Raw genomic sequence first — 16,004 nt, forward strand, 5'->3', positions numbered from 1 at the left:
GATGCTTTGTCCCTCGAAAAAATTGGGACCTAAATTTGTGGGGCCTTTTCAGGTAAAGCGGATGGTCAACGAAGTAGCATATGAGCTTATCCTTCCGGACACGTTCAGAATTCATCCAGTCTTCCATGTATCCCTGCTGAAGCCAGTGATCCCAGATGCCTTCCCAGAACGAAAATCCAGACCCCCAGAGGCCATAACGGTCGAAGGACAAGAGGAATTTGAGGTGGAAACGATCCTTAAGTGCCGAAGAAGGGGGGGCCAGACCCAATTCCTAATTAAATGGAAGGGCTATGGTCCTGAGGACAATTCCTGGGAACCGGCTCATAATGTCCACGCACCTAGACTAGTCCGGAAGTTTCTTCGTGATCACCCGTGGTGGAGAGATCGGGTGGGCATCCGGAGGTTGCCCGTAGGGGGGGGCAATGTCGGAGATCGCCGCGCCGCTGGGCTCGGCGCAGGCGCAGTACACCTCCCTGTACGCGGGCGCCGGGACTTGGCCGACCGCGGCAACCAGGTTCGCGCATGCGCAGTAGAGACCACGGGCGCACGCCTGGCACCAATGACAGCGCAGGGCGGGATATTTAAACGGCCCTGAGCTGTCATTCAGTGCCTTTTGGTCTCTTGTATCCTGTGAACCTGTGAACCTGTTTAAAGTAAGTTGCTGACCCGGATTGTGCCCTGACCTTGCTGTTTTCTCCTGTTCTTGACCCTTGCTTTCCTGACCTCTCTCCTGAATGCCCCCTATTGGATCTGACCTGCTGTTGCTGACCTGGCGTGTGACCCGACTATTCTTTGCCCGCTGCTCTGTACCGCACCGTCCCCATAGTTACCGACCCGGCTTATATGACCTTGTACTTGCTCAGCCATCCATCCATCCCTCTCAACGGGGTCTCCAGACCTCCTCATACCTGGCTCTCTCCCGTGGGAGCCCCTGGCGAATACCCCTACCACTGATGGGTGTCCTCAGTAGTCACGACCTGGTCCTGGGGTACTCCAAGTCCATCCCCACCATCAGGGGCCCTGGTGAACAAGTACTCTGGGGCTTAGACTCCGTGCGCTGGGAACATCCGATCAGTGGAGTGCTAGTGGTACCGCCGGGCGGTCCCTTACAGACACCCTAATTTGAATAACAATGGCTTTGATGCAAAGGGGTCCCTTTAATTAGAAATAGCAACTTGGGTCCTGAGATGTTTAAAGTTCCTGATGTGATAGTAGCTGTTGTCTTCTGCTACCAATGGTTGAGCCCATATACAGTAGTGAGTAATGGTAATTCAGCAATGATAACAGGCTATGTTAAATTCACAAAGTAAAGATCTCTTGAGGCTGAGGTGTAAAGGTGTCTGCATGCAGTGTCTCTAGAGCACTTATGTAAATCACAAGACCCTCGAGCCGAACTTGGCCCTCCAGACCATTTCATGTAGCCCTTGCAGCTCTCCTGCAGCTGAGGCACCCCCTCGTCTCTGCCCCCACCAGCAGTCGGCAGCAGAGAGGAGGACAGAACTCCTCCTCCATATCCTGTGCTTCTCTGTGCAGCAGCAGAGAGGCCTGTCTCCCCCCCCCCATCTCAGCACTTGGCAGAAGAGAGGAGGGCAGCATGCCTACAGATTGTGTGCTGCAGCAGCACCTCCTTGTCTCCACCTCCCGAGGTCTCCGCATTCAGAAGACTCCAGCAGCTGACTCTAGCCCTTCTCTGGTCTTCCTCAAGACTGTGCACTTTCTGTTCTCAGCTCTGCCCCCATCCTCTCCCACGCAGCAGCACAAAGTGTAAGGTGGGTGCACAGTGATGTAAGAATGAGTGGGGGACTCTTCACTTCTGATGGTGGGGGGGCCTTGACATCTAATTTAAGGGGGGGGGGGTTCTGGACATCTAGTCTTACAGACATAACCGGTCTTTTGAGGGCAACCATATTATTGATATTGCCTGTGATGAAATTGAGTTTGGCACCCCTGCTCTAGAGTTTTGTTAGAAAGTCAATCAATCCCATGGATAACACAGCCTCCTAGGAACAAGGTTCTTGCACAGGCTCTTGGCTGTTCGCAGAGAGGTGCAGAGTTACCGCCTGACAGCCTGTCAGCCTGGCAAGCAGAGATGGACACTGGATAGTAACAGTCTCGATGCACAGAAGATAATGTGATCCCGGTGTGGCGATCAGCGTCACCGCTGTGCCAAACTAGTGTGCTGAGTCCCATAGTAGTAGTCCGCAATCTATCTTTGGAGAAGAATGGCAGCCCCCCTGTGTTCAGCTCTAAATTGCGCACCAAGAGAGTGAGCCAGTTCCTTGCTGAAGAATATACAGTATCTGCTCTCCCAGCAACCTTCTGGTTTCCCAGCCCTCTGAAAGTTTTAGTTCAATCAGCACTCAGAAACGCAGTATGCATTGGCCACAGGTTTACAGGTCTCAGGATCCTCTGTTGTCGGAAGAACTGGATCCACTCTGCCAACAGGAAGAGTCCTTTTGGTTAAAGATTCCAAGTCTCCATTTGAAAGTATACACAGTGCTGCTATACCAATAGCTTTCTGGAGAAGTCCTTTTGGTCAAAGATTTCAAGGCTCCCTTTGAAAGTATATACAGTGCCGCTATACCAGTAGCTTTCTGGTGAATGTATAGCAGTGGTGGATTGTCTCACTAGATTTCACAGCACCTGCTTGGAATTGAACACTGCTGTGTTTTGTAGTGCCACATACACATTTCTTCATTTAACCACACTGACTGATTTTACTTTGAAATAAACAAATAAAATACATCCACTAAAAAGTCATTTTTCAGTTATAGTTTGATCATATTTTGCACTTAGATTTTATTGTGTGATTTATAATATTCAATTGGCACTTGTGATATATATTTTACTTTTATTTAATACTCAGCACTGCACTTTACATGCATATTCCCTTGTGAGATTTGTTGTCACTATCTCTTGTGCTAGCAGCTTTGTTTTCCTTATAATCAGCGCTCGCTATTTATATTTATTTTGATAGACAGTAATAAAATCACTGTTACTTGTATAGTATGGACCGTTAGAACCTCTATCTAGTTTTTGCCCACTTCCTTACTTCCTATTGTGTCAGTAAACAGGAAGAAATACATTTCCCCAGCAGGATCATACACAGAAAAAAAAGTCCTGACATAAGCACTAATTCTCCTACATCCTGCCCAAACTACAATGGCGACCGGAATTCTACTTTAGTGTTCACGTAATAGCAGGAGTACTTTAACAAGGGTATTCAATCAGCATTGAGCTGGGTTAGCTAATACATACCGCAGTGTTCTGAAGTGAATTCATAGTAAACATGTGCTTTTTATATTCTATCAGATAAAATTATCAGGTTTAAAGTAAAGGTACCTGCTTTGCTTAGTCAGTGGAAAGTTTTTTGTTGAGCTGCAAATTCAAGGTTAATCATATCTCTCCCAGTAGTAGTATTTATAGTAAAAAATACAAGGGACAACTGTCCTCACAGGCTATGCCTTAAATATTTAATTTACAAAGATAAAAATGCTTTTGTGTATTATCAGTAGCTATGCTGCACATGCCTATGCAGTGTTTAACCAGTGAGATAAAACACAAAAGATTTAAAATGAAGTCCTGGTGCTATTTTTTGTAAAAGGCAGTATTTTGTCACATAATATATTATAAATTCCTGAACCCTCCCTTTATTGGCTTTAGGGTTTCTTCTATAGTGGTTGCCCCAAATCCATATGTATTTATAAACAATTATAACAAAAGTGGTGCTGCGCTCCCACACTTGTACTTATATAAATAATAAAATCAAAATGAGGTTTCAATTACACCCCTAGTGAATCCTCCTGTATGTAATTATCACAAACTCAATTCTTCATATTAATATGCAATCTTATACAGTGATGTTTGATAAACCATATAAATTCAAATAAAAATGTGCAAAACGCATAAAAACACAATACATAAACCCACTTGTGTCCCAAAACAGAGTGAAATCACAAACATGTATTAAACCACACATGATAAAACACTTGGCATAAATGAATGCCCAAAGGTGCAGTGGAAATAAACTGACAAATGGCGCTATTGTGCCTATAGAAACAAACAATAGGACGATCAGGATAAATTAACCCTGACTATAAGACAATCTACAAGGACTATAACAAATCCTTCAACATAAATGTGCGACCACCACTAAACAAGTGCCCACATGTACCAAAGTGTAAATAGTCGTGCTCTAGTCCCCAAACTTGGGACTATACTGCTATATAAATATCAAAAAAATTTAAAAAAATAAAATAAAATATAGAGTGAATCCACAAATGAAAATCCAGTGACACTCTATGATAAACACATAATTTAAATCAATTTATAAAAAAGTCCTCAAAAACACGTGCCATCAATTATTAATAAACAAAAAACAAATCGTCCACGTGTGTAATCTTCAATATTGCTGGATATATAGAAACCTCCAGCGATGAATATAAATCTGGCAGGTGAACAAAAAGTGTAATCCTTCACAGGTAAGATTGCCCCTCACCTTCATAAAGCGACCCCACAGGGTCAAAATGCTTTTTTGCCTATTTTAAAACAGCCAACCGCTCAATCCTCCATGTCAGATTGGGTATCACAAACGGTGGTGGTATCCCCCTTCAGAACTTACAGGTATCACCTCTCCTGATATCCGGATGGTTTCATATGATATAATTGTATCTCAGCTTCCTCATCGGTGTTTATAAAACAAGAAGAAGAATCCTTCCACGGTGTGATATTGTTTCATTTATTAATGTAAAAGAATACTATAAATGCTCACTCACATGTGTTATGAGAAAAAAATGCTCACAGATCCTCATAGGAACTACTGTGTGTACTCGTATGGGTGTATCAAGATGGTCCTTCCGCCGGAAGTGATGTCACCACGTCTCCGTCTCTCGTCTGACTAGTTGTGTAACTAATTACATGACTTCATCAGGAACCTGATATTGACACTTTGGGCCCACTATGGACATTTTCACTTAGGGGTGTACTCACTTTTGTTGCCAGCGGTTTAGACATTAATGATGTGTGTTGAGTTATTTTGAGGGGACAGCAAATTTACACTGTTATACAGCTATACACTCACTACTTTACATTGTAACAAAGTGTCATTTCTTCAGTGTTGTCAAATGAAAAGATAGAATAAAATATTTACAAAAATGTGAGGGGTGTACTCACTTCTGGGAGATACTGTATATATATTTTTTTGTTTGTTTTGTTTTGTTTTAATCTCAATCCTCATGTCAGACACATCTGCTTTTCAGTGACAGTCATATGCCACTGCTGTTTGCATAGGTCATCAGCCAAGGTGACTGGTGTGACATGGAGATGAGGGCTTAGCCTGGTTCTGTAGTTACCTTCAGCTATGAAGCAATGTTCTTACTTTGACATGGACCCAGCCTTTCTCTCGTCAATCTTCAATCTTCACATGTGTGCTGCGGCCCAATTAATTTTTTATGGGTGAGTGACCACTGGAGAATGCAGTGAGTACAGCTACCCATAGTAATAAATGGGGCCTCTACACTCATGAGGGTGGGGAACAGTGGCTAAATGGCTAGCACTTCAGCCTGGCAGTACTAGGGTCGCTGGTTTGAATCCCAAGCATGGCACCACCTGCCTGGAGTTTGCATGTTCTCCCAGTGTCTACGTGGGTTTTCTCCAGGTACTCCGGTTTCCTCCCACGCTCCAAAGACATGCCAGTAGGTTAATCGGATCCTGTCAAAATTGGCCCTAGTATATGAATGTAAGTTAGGGACCTTCGATTGTACAACCCTTGAGGGTTAGGGACTGATGTGAATGTGCAATATATATGTAAAAGCACTGCGTAAATTAACAGCACTATATAAATACCTGTAATAATAATAATAGTAAAGGACAACTGCAAAAAAGAGAATTTACCGTTTAAACTTTACATAGATTGGACATGTTGAAATAAGGATGAAATATGGAAAATTCTATTGCTTTTCTCCCAAAATATTTCCATCCAAGTCATGACTTGACGATGTTCAAAACAATTCCTGTATACAAAGCAATTCTTGTTATATGTAATTATATTATGTTTCTTCCTACAGAAGTACTACTTAGTGTCTTCTCAGCCATCGATTTATGGACTTTATCCTGAAAAGCAGGAGCGTTCTGGATTAATTAAGTCAAACTTGGACTCAAGTCAAACGTGGACTCCATTCCCAAGACATAGAGAAATGAAGTATTTTTTTCTTTGTTTTTCCAGGATTTTTTTGTGGTTACTACTGAGATAATAACTGTTGTTAAAAAAAAAACTTAAAGGAAGAATATGTGATCTTTTTCTTTTGTTTCAGATTGTAGCATGGAATTTTTATTTGCACTGTAGTTTAAATCTAAAGGATAACTTGCTTTTAATTTAAGTTTGAGCTCTACAATAGACATACAATGTTTAGTCACGGTGTTAAAAAGGTACCTCTAAGGAGAATATCCAGCTCCTTGCTCTACCCAACTTATATGTGGTTAGATCCATGACTGATGTGTACCACAAAGGTAGGCAGGGAGGGTGTGGGGATGAAGTCTGTCTCGGGGTGGCCATTTATCACTAGGAGCCAGTATGACCCAGACTTTGTCCATGTAATTGCAGAGCTGTGCAATGAACTGGATCTTGTGCAATGAAGCGGATCTTTTGCTTACTTATGCTTACTTTAAACAAACAAAAAAATCCATTATATTCCTGTTGCAAGTCTTATTCACTAATTCAATTATCTTTTAAATTTAAATAATGATAGTCTAACTGTGTCTGTTTTAGATTAGTTTGTACTGTTAACTTTGGAAATACTGATGATGTTTTTATGACTTTATTGAACATTCTATGATGTATTTATATCTGTTTTGTTGTACTTATTTTATAATTTTCAGCTGGGGGTTTTATACATTAATAAACTTAATATAATTCTTATCTGCTGCAATTGTTGTTAGCTATTTGCTTTGTGTGTCGGTGTACGTCAGGGGAGTTGACAAGGGGGAGTGTATGGAGGTTCAAGCCCCTCCACCCCCTCAATCTCCCCATGAGCATTCGTCCTTTTCTCTGATGAAGGGATTGACAGGCCACAAGGAGAGAGGACAGGCAAGATCCTTTATTGATAACAGTAAGTACTTTAAATATGGATGTTCAAGGTGCCCAGACACGACACAAAGCAGTTAAAAGGTACAAGTTCATCACAAAGAAATCATAACATGATAAAAATGTAAGTGCAGATAAGACAATGAACATCCTGCTGCATGCAGGAATGTTCAGGATTCCTCCCAAACATCAATTCCTCAAGAGTATCTCACACCAAGTAACTACAGCATGCAAATATGTGTATATAACAAATTGCATTTGCTCAACCATATGCTGTTTTAAGAAATATTATGTTAGGGAAATCCACTTGTTTTGCGGGATCACCCCGCTTCTTTAGGAGGATTAGGAGGGAACATTAAAATACTGTGAACAATAACAGCATATTCAATGACATCATAAAAAACATACAATGAGTATACAAAGATTACCATATTACAAGACAAAGTAGCTCACCATCCATGTGCACAAAAGGTCCAGGGGTGTTGGACAGACACTGAGCTCCCAAAATACCCCCCAAGGGCAGGTGTGTGTTCCCCCACAATGTTTTGCAGAGAGAGAAATAGGAAGGAGGGTAGAGAGATCACAGAATACCTGTAGGTTCTACTTAAAATATAGTCCTTGGCCCTCTGCATGTCTTTATACACCTTTCTAGGGCCCTCTTTTACAGGGCTATATTGGCTGGACTCTTAACTATAAAGGTTAAAGGTAAAACGTTAAACCAAAGTTTTAGTGGTATCTCAGTCTTAAAATTCAAGGCAGGACAACAATGGAAAGTAACCTGTGTTGCTTTTAATAGGTTTATACTTACCTGGTTTGTGAAATAGTATTGCACAGAGCCACCCCTTACCTCCTTGGTTCCCCCACTGGCTATCTTGACTCCTTCTCTTCTATGGTTGCTCCCATGGCAAGCTGCTTGCTTTGGGGACAGACATGCAGGCTTGCTCCTGAGCCGAGCTGTGTGTGTACATAGACACACACAGTGAGGTTTGGCCCAGCCCCCATTCTCTTCTCACTGAATTTGATTGACAGCAGCAGGAACCAATGGCAAAGCCTGTGAGACCAGAAAGAGTGAGAAAAATTGCATCCGGGCCCAGCCCTGCATTGATACTGGAGTCAGGTAGGTGTTAGGGAGGGGGAGGTGGGAACACAGAGTGGAAAGTTTTTTATCTTAATGCAGAGAATGCATCAAAAAAACCTTTAGACTTTAGAAGCACTTTAACACAGAATGTTATCTCTAGCACACCTTACAGGAGAACGCTCAACACATGTGACTAAAATAATACAATCCACACCTTTAGAACACTAGCCAGTACACAGCTAAACTGATTAAATCTCTTACAAACCCTAACATAAACTTATTTAACCTGAGCCCTTCTCATCGTAATGCATTGAATATCATTTCTACAGTTGTCTGTTGAATGTAGTCTGACCTGTTGTAAACAGATATGCTCAATGGCCATCAAGCTGAGGAACGCACACTACTGTACTACAGTTAAGAGTGTTTTAGTCGAGTCTTCCAGCTGTGTGTAACCTAGTATCTCCTGCTCTTAAACTTCCAGACCGGACACTTTTACCCCCTTCCTGACCAGGGCAATTTTCAGCTTTCAGCACTATCACACTTTGAATGACAATTGCATGGTCATGCAACACTGTACCCAAATGAATTTTTTAACATTTTTTTGAGACAGATAAAGCTATATTTTGGTGGTATTTATTCACCGCTGGGATTTTTATTTTTTTTGCTATGTAAATGCAAAAGTCCAAAAATTTTGAAAAAAAGTGTTTTTTTTATAAAATTTTGCAAATAAATAATATTTCATCATAAATCTCGGCCAAAATTTATTCCGTTATCTTTTTAGTAAAAAAAAAAAATCCAAATTAGTTTATAACCAAAAATTATAATTTTTAAACATTTTTTTTTAACATTTGTATTTTATTTTTTTATATTATTATTTTAATTTTTTTTTTTTTTTTTTTTACATACTGTTATCCTAGCAGTACAGTGTCACCATGGTGACACTGTACTACTTGTGGGGGGTGATGAAGATTTTTTTTTTTTTTTTACACATTGCTTTTACACCCATATAGGATGTAAAAGCAATCATTTCTCTTTCTCTTTGTGTGCATTCTTGCACTCATTGAGAAGTACTGAGTGAGCTGTGATTGGTCACAGCTTGTCACATGGTACAAGGCTGTTGTGAATAGCCTTGTACCATGTGACCTCTGTGATCATTCACAGATTTCACACGTAGTAAGCAATGATGTCACAAGTGACATCTTGCTTACTACTTTGCATGTGATCACTGATTGGCCAATCAGTGATCACATGATCGGGACCTCGTACAGAGGTCCCGTCCAACGATCGGTGTTTCACTGTGTCCGGAGGACACAGCGGGCACCGGATCGCGGTGCTGCGCGTTTCCAGGGAGCGCACACAAGCAGGGTGCGGGGAGGCCGTTTATAAACGGCCACCCGACCCTGCACTGCCACCGTCCGGCCGTTTATATGCAACGGCCGGTCGGGAAGTGGTTAAAGTGGAGTTCCAGTCAAAATCTAACTTCATTTAAAAATGTCCCCCCAAAACTTATTCTCACTAACCTGTGTACGAAAAGATCTGTATATTTACCTATTTTCAGTCCGGTCATGTGGTCTCCCCTGTATTAGCAAGCAGTGGCTGCAGGAGAATGAAGAGAGCGCACGACAACGGTTGGCAATGCCTGGGAGTGATAACATTATCCATAGGCTTACTAAGGCCCATCTAACCAGTGTCAGAATGCCCACCGCAGTCCTGCTATAAGTCACTGATCGACGCCATTACTGGTAAGAATTAAAAAAAAAAAAATTCCAGTATCTATATCACGATTTGTAAACGCTATAACTTTCACGTAAACCAATTAATTTACATGTATTGGGATCTTTTTATGCAAAGACATGTCGCAGAATACATTTTGGTCTAAATGTATGATCAAATTTGATTTTTTAATTTTTTTTTACTGGACATGTTTAATAGCAAAAAGTCAAAAATATTGTTTTTTTCTCAAAATCATCAGTCTTTTTTTTTCTATAGAGCAAAAAATAAAAAATGCAGAGGTGATCAAACACCACTGAAAGAAAGCACAATTCCTAGGAGAAAAAGGATGTAAATTTCATTTGGATGCAGCATTGCATAACCGCACAATTGCCAGGTAAAGTAACACTGTAGCACAAAAAATGGCCTGGTCAGGAAGGGGGGGGGGGGGGGTAAATCTTTAGGAGTTCAAGTGGTTAAAGACTCTAATAAAAAAGACTTCTTTAGCAACTCATCCTCCATAAACCCAACCCTTAAACTAGTCAAGGAAAAAAGAAAGAAAAAAAAAAGGGGGGGGGGGGACAATCTAATATAATTTTCTCTCTCATCCCCCTGGACCTCAATTAACTATTACAATGTGACCTACTTCTAGCAGCTCCCTCATCTTTGAGGATGTGCAGAAAGATTTCCATGGGGGCTACACTGCAATAAATTTAAGGTCTAATTCATTGCATAGCTTATTTTATGTTGGTCCTTATGTATACAACGTACCACCTGCTGGCTGCAAGCACTAAATATAAATAGTATAATGTTCCTTTTTTTACACAAGTAAAAAGAATTGAAAATGTTTCTTGTATTTATATAAAAATATGTCTCAATACTAAACAACAAAGAAAATATTTGAAACCACTCTATGAATTTCTGTTGAACAGGACTACAGCTTGTTCTCCTTTTCAGCAGTCTGCAGTTGAAGTTTCTCTAGAAGCGATTATTGTCATCAAAAAGAGAAAATGTACAGTATTCCAAATATTATGCTTCTGCCTTTTTTAACACATTGTGCAGTGTAGTCCCTTGGGTATATATTGTATCTAATGGAACTCTTGTATTCTGAAGTACTGACCTTCATTCTTAATGGGGTTGTGGGGAGCAACATAATAAGCCAGTGATGTTAGATTTATTTTTGTAGTCTTGAACTCTTCTTGGTGGTTTCCCTGGGTGAACAGGATGATACAATCCTTGCACTTAATTGCAGACCTGTCCTGGGGACACTCCCATGTTAAATGTAGCACATAACTTTCAGCTCCTAGTTACAACATGTCACAATATATTTTCAATCTGCTTTAAACATTCAGTAAAATCTAATAATTTCAGTAAATATGTCAAACTAACATTTTTCAAATACTATCTTCTTTTTTCTTATAATCATATGTATTTCTATTTGCCTTCCTTTTACTAGCCTTGGGTTAAAGTCACATAAACCAACAAACACTAACCTGGAGAATATTTTGGTCTGTATTGTGGCTAAGTGTTTGCTTTGCTTTTCTTTTCTTTGCTTTGCTTTTCTTTACATCTCTGGGTCCTGGGTTTGAATCTCACTTAGTACACTAGCTGGCCAGAGTTTGTATAAGTTTTCCATGTCTGTGTCAGGATCAGGGGCGGACTGACCATTCGGAAACTCGGGCACTGCCCGAGGGCCCGGGGTCAGTAGGGGGCCCCATGAGATGCCCCTGGTACCTTTTTCCTAGGTTTTTTTGAGTTTGGGCAAGGACACAGGGGCCCCATGATTCCCTATTGCCCGGGGGCCCCATGAGTTGTCAGGAGGCTGTAGAGTTCCTCCCACAATCCATAAACACAGAGGTAGATTAATTGCCATCCTTTCAAATTTTGTTTGCATGTATGAGTGTGACAGGAACATTAAATTGTAGGCCTCCACAAGTAAAGGAACAGGTATAAGTGAATTTGCTGTATGTACTCTGCAAAGCAGTTAGTAATGTGTCAGATCCATATAAATCTTGATAATAAACATTTTGTGTTAAAACAGTCGAATTACTCTTTACTGCAAAATCTAATATAGATCAGTGGCATACCAAAGGGGTAGCAGAGATAGCTACCGATACTAAGGGTACCATCGGTATTTTGTCCTTCATTCTGTCCCAAGTTTTGTCAATTTATAGCTTCTAATAGTGCAGATTTGTTAATACTGGACAAATCTAACGAAGCAATAGTATGATACAGTGAACAGACACATAAATTAGTCAAAAAGCAGTACGCAAATAAAAAACTGATTGCCTGCTTACCTGTCCATTTCTGTGCCCCACACTATCAGCAAGAGTTAAACTGTTGAGCAGAAAGAGGAAAGTAGCTACTGGATACTGTGTTGCTGCTGGCTAATATGTAACGTTCTTATCCTGTTGGGGGGGAAGAGGTATATTAAGCCTTTAATTGGGTAACTGTGCTGAGAGGGGCTGTTAGATTGCAGGCTTATATTATATCTCTAGCAGTAGACATGCTATCCCATAGTTGCCAACAGTCACGGATTGCCCAGGACACTCACGGATTTTTTACATTTGTCATGGACAGTCTTTGTCCCGGGCTTAATCACAGAAAATGATTTTTGTCAAGGACACTGTTATTTTGTCACGGACGTCCGCCGGCCATGGCAGTTGGGGCATGATCTAGTACTGAGTGTGTTACCTATACTTCCCCCTCGCTCCCTGCAATCGGATCCTCTGCCCCACCTCTCTGTGCTCCCCTGCTTGGGACTACCAATCAGTGAGAGAGGAAGTCATGTGGCTGTTTCTCCCATGCTGATTGGTTTTTACTGTGAGGGGGCGTGGCCAGCCCATGGGTGATTGCGCCAGCCCACCTTAGCCTCCTCCTCCTCACGTGCAAGGCAGAGGAAGCTTCTGCAGAGCGGACTCAGGACCAAGCCCAGGATGCACACCCAGACCACCAATGATGGACACACTATCAGAGCAGCTGCGGATCAATAGTGTAGCAGAGGTAAGTTGTGAGAGAGTTGTGTGTGTGGGGGGTTGCAGTATGGTGGAGCATACTGTAAACTTTATGGTGGGCCATACTGTAATATTTATGGTGGAACATCTGTGATATTTATGGTGGAGCATGCTGTGATATTTATGGTGGAGCATACTGTACTCTGACCATCCTCTGTGCCATGTCTACAGTCTCTGATTATCTCCTGTACTACCCCTGTAGTCTCTGACCCTCCCCTGTACTAAAGGCAGTAGCAACCAATCAGTAAGAGGTAAAGTGCTGTAACCTCTAGCAACTAATCAGTGAGTGTGGTCTAGTTCTTTATGTTTATATTATTAAAGTTTGGTTTTTTTAGATAAATCTATGTGTGTGTTTGTTTTTTGGGCTGTTGGGGTGGAGAGCAAAATTGCATGGGGGAGCCCAAGAAAAGACTCTATTTAACCACACCCCCTTTAAGCTACTCCCAACATTTAGAAGAATTTAAGCCACACCCACTTTTTGGTGCTGAGCACCATCATATTTTTCTCCAGACCACACCCACAATGTATACCACACCCCTAATTTACATATCACTCCGCCTATGCTGGCTTTCTAGGCATACAATAAAAAAAGTGTCCCGAAAAAATTTTTGGGAAATGTTGGCAACTATGCTATCTTGGGCAAAGGCATATTATAATGCCAAATAATGAAAATATTTTCCTGGAGAGCTTTAACTGTAATGATTATATTATGTATTAGATGGTGAGAATGTTATGCTGGTGAAGTATATTTTTGTTGTATTATTTTTACTGAAGCCCAACTCAGGGCAAAAATGAAATTCATCTAGCAAGTTTTTGCCTGTTCATGAATGTAAGGAATATAGCTTGCTTTGTATGCGGTGTTGTATAACTGATCCATTTAGGATTAAATGAGGAGAAGGATCGTAGAGAGACAGAGATTGGACATGAATTGAACAGAGGTAAAGGACCAGAAAGCCTCTAAAACATGTGAGGTTACAGGAGCTGACCTTAAAGCCAAAACATTTTCATTTTAGATAAAGGAGGGAGAGGAAATCTCCCTGAAGAATCTGTTGTCTCCAGAACAAAAGTGCCCAGTGGAATATTTTCCACCACCACCTGTTTTGGGACAATTTAAAATGAATAGAGTTTAGATTATTCACAGTGCCAGTGGCAGTGGTCACCAGGACAAACAGGAAGCAAAATTCCCTAGCAGAGACACAAAGTCTTGAACATCACAGAGCTCTCCAGGTTCTAGAAGGATCCTGACATTCAGATGCCAGACCAACAGTTGGCTCTGCCTTCCAGTGCGCCACTGAGAGCCTAAGCCAGATGCTCCCACACCTTCCCCAGCCCAGCTCTCCATCTTAGAAAAAGTCCTTTAAAAGAGAAGCATAGCCAAAGCTTTTTTTGCAGTTCATTCTGCATTAGCCTTTATTATGAGGATAGTTACTGCCGGCTACTTGCAAGGATCATAGGGTCAGCCCTCCTTGCTGCTACCTTCAAGTGACTCACAGATGACCATATCACACATCCTGCCTCAGCAGTTGCTTTGTAAATACCATTACTAGAATTTCACATTTTCAATCATAAATTCTATCATAAATGGATAATAAATGCCAGGGCAGGTTGTAGTGTCCCTTATAAGGACCTGATGTCAACAACCTGAAATGCTGTACCCCAATTGAAATCACATGTTCCGAATCTTCCTTACTCCATCTGGCGTGGCTCCCTCCTCTGCATTACTAAAGGAGAATTTTCAAGCAACTATGGCAGATTTTATGCACAAAATCGCTTTTCACGCTCAAGTGTAATTCAGTCCTGCAGAGCCTGTTCCTGGTATGCCTGCAGCTATGGCCACTTCTGCACATACAGCTGAGGATGAGGAGGAGTGATTATTCTGAGTATAAGAATATTCAGTCTGCTGATGTAACTCTAGTAGTTACATAGATACCATTTCAGTTCTTCTTGACATTGTTCGTACATGTCTGGATATGAAGCAACCTCCAGCTGAATTCTTTACCAGAATTCTTTAGCAGTACACTCACTACTGCAACTTGTCTTGTATGGTGACCGGTCTGTCCCTGGCAAACTATTTTTTACATCCCAAGTGTTTCTCTGAGAAATACCTGATTGAAAACCCATTTTTTAAAGAAGTGGACAATTCCCATTGTGGATCCTGCAATTTCTTGCTTGAGCTAAACATGGTCCTCATTGAGGACATCTCTGTGTTACTGGACCTGACAGATAAGAGACTGCAAACTCTTTACAAATTCTTGTTCTCAATGACAGGCCTTGCCTTGCAATCTGTCGTCCATTTGCCAAACCTTTGGGCTATTGTATGACTAAAGCTCCTGAGTCAATCCTTGCAGAACCTTCAGTTTTAAAACAGCTTATTTGAAGCTTATGCACATTGCCTTGCATTACTGTGTTGATGGGCTTGTGGATATTGTACATCTCATATCCAGAATTAATCTCCTGTCCGTGCACATGCAGTAGACTCTTTGGCTAATATGTTAATTTTCAGAACAACAATGCAAGAAAACCACTTACTGCACATGTATTTTGAGGAAAGAGCACCCTTTTGCCTCAGTTACAGAAATATAGGCACCATATGTGTAAACCCCTATCTCAGACATATGGCAGAAAATAAACTCTTAGATTCAAAGTCCAAGTCTGGAGCATACTCTTTATGGGGTCTCCCAGACTGCCCACATCTTCTGTCCTGATCAGTTTACCACCATACTTCTTGGTTGCTGGCTTTACTGGCATAGCTGTTGAAGCTCAGGTCCTAGAGCAGGGGTGGCGAACAAGTTAGACACAAAGAGCCAAAATTTTAAACTGTGAAAGTCAGAGAGCCACACCACGCAGTGACCTGCCAAAACAGACAAACACTCACACAAAAACACATAATTAAAACCATATTATTCACCATAACACTTTCTTCCCCTTACAAAACAACAATGTGTTCATTTCAAGGTAAGTGTCCACCCTCAACACACACATCAAATGCAACTTAGCCAGAGTTAACACATCAACTACCCTGGAGGTTGCTGTGGCACCTGTCTCTCTCTCTCTCCCTTCTCTCTCTCTCACTCTAACACACAAGTATACAAAAAAAAATTCTGAACTAGTGGAATGCAGA

General features: G+C 41.3%; 1 protein-coding gene across 1 annotated transcript in view; it reads left to right on the plus strand.

Moving 5' to 3' along the window:
- The window catches only part of SUSD1 (sushi domain containing 1), a 259,310-nt gene extending 252,384 nt beyond the window's left edge, over positions 1-6,926 (plus strand). Inside the window, exon 24 of the mRNA XM_089670946.1 lies at positions 6,066-6,926. The gene's annotated coding sequence lies outside the window, so the exon portion shown is untranslated. The remainder of the gene's footprint in view (positions 1-6,065) is intronic.
- Positions 6,927-16,004: the final 9,078 nt, after the last annotated feature.

Source organism: Staurois parvus, unplaced genomic scaffold (genome assembly GCF_062004578.1).
Source record: "Staurois parvus isolate SC_StPar_1 unplaced genomic scaffold, SC_StPar_1.0 ptg000096l, whole genome shotgun sequence".
Taxonomy (NCBI): Eukaryota; Metazoa; Chordata; class Amphibia; order Anura; family Ranidae; genus Staurois; species Staurois parvus.